This window comes from Melampsora larici-populina (assembly GCF_000204055.1).
Source record: "Melampsora larici-populina 98AG31 unplaced genomic scaffold MELLAscaffold_13, whole genome shotgun sequence".
Taxonomy (NCBI): Eukaryota; Fungi; Basidiomycota; class Pucciniomycetes; order Pucciniales; family Melampsoraceae; genus Melampsora; species Melampsora laricis-populina.
The window spans coordinates 591027-592974 of record NW_006768777.1 but is presented as its reverse complement, the minus strand read 5'-3'; positions in this window follow the sequence as shown (position 1 = coordinate 592974).

The following is a 1948-nucleotide window of genomic DNA, read 5'->3' as shown; positions in this document are numbered from 1 at the left end:
ACAACACCTGGACAACCCAGGCACAAGTGCAGGTCATGTTTGAGAAAAGCTATATATGCACAGACATGAGACTGAGGATCTTGAATCTGCCCTCAAATGTTCAAAATGTTGAGTTTTGAGTGAGAACTTAATTGGATTTGCTGGATGTGGACATTTGCAGTATCTGTCTGAAATTTGTAAGCCTTTGACAATAACAACCATACTTTCCTAAAGATAACTCATCACTTTCTCTTTCTGGGTTTCTGAGCCCAAAAGTGGTCAGAGGGCATGGGGTTTTAGGTCAACTTTACTTGAACAATTTTTGTTGAAAAACAGAATGCTTGGAAAATGTGAATTATAGCTTGATTGAAGTGCATTCTTTCCTACTAAAATTATGTTCTGTAACTTTGACAATCTTGAACACATCATTGTTCATCCTTTCTAAAGAATCATGATCAACATTGGGCCGCCGCGTTGCTATAAAGACCCAACACAGAGCAACGGGACCATGAGCACAATGCCGAGCAACACATCATATCACATGATTGCCCGGTGTGTTGCCTCTTGCGGTCCACATTTCAGTCCTGTTGCGCTGCGGCTGCAGTACTGTTGTCAGCAATGCAGCCCCAAAATCAAGCATTCCCCGGTGATACGGCACAGAGGGTGAGTCCTGCAGGCTCAGCTCACAAATCCATCTCATCTTCAATCAAGGGCTCACCTAATCCTTTGTGTTCGTAACCCAATGACATCATGGCCAGCACTAGCCTACCCCCTCTTATACAGGCCAATCTACACATTGGAACTGGCACCCTGCAATTACAAACTTGATTTCTATTTGGAACTGGACCCCTGCGACTGCAAACCTGATTTTGATTTGGAACTGGACCCCTACAATTATAAAGGTGAAAGCTGTAGGAAGCACGAAGTGTTCTCAGCAAAGAGTGGAGAACACGAGTCAAGTAAAGTGAAGTACCTTTAGGAAGCACGAAGTGTTCTCAGCAAAGAGTGGCGAACACGAGTCAAGTAAAGTGAAGTACCTGATGGTAAGAGAAACAAAAGAATAAGAATGGATTACTAAAGTAATATCATCAACTCATAAAGACAAACCTTTAGGAAGCACGAAGTGTTCTCAGCAAAGAGTGGAGAACACGAGTCAAGTAAAGTGAAGTACCTGATGGTACGAGAAACAAAAGAATAAGAATGGATGAAGAAGGAAAAACAAGAGGAAGAATCATTCATTCTTATATGTGTAGATTCTTGTATAACCATGGTACAAGAAATGGATTGTAGAAGGAAGCAAAAAGTAACAACGTCATAGGATAATTGATTATGATGTCATGACTAAAAACAGAGAGAATTAATTATCTTTATACCCCCCCTGCTTCTAAAAACCATTTCTTCCATTACTTGTTGATGTTCATGCTTGTTACACAACGGTTGTGAAGAATTCGCGATAGTGATTTAGTAAAGATATCGGCCGTCATGTCCGAAGTTGGTTTGTATGTCAACAAAAATTTACCCTTGAGTAGTTGTTCTCTGATCCAGTGATACTGGATCTCAATGTGTTTAGTGCGAGAGCGAAAGATTGGATTTGTCGCCAAAGCGATACAGCCTTGATTGTCACTAAACAAAGGAATGGTGTCAGGGACAGGAATGTTCAAGTCTTTGAAGATGGTGTCCAGCCACAGGAGTTCTTGAGCGGCCTCTACAACTGATTTGTATTCGGCTTCAGTTGTGGACAGGGAGACAACTGGCTGTTTTTTCGTTCTCCAACTGATTGGCCCACCAAAAAGCATGAATAGGTAGCCAGAAGTCGATCGTTGAGAATCGGTACAACCGGCGCAGTCAGAATCCGCCAAGTTAACGGGGACAGAGTAGGCGAGAGAACCAGCCACGGGATCTGGAGAACTGTAGTTCAGGCAGTAAGATGAAGTGCCACGGAGATATCGGAGAAGGCGATGAATGCTGC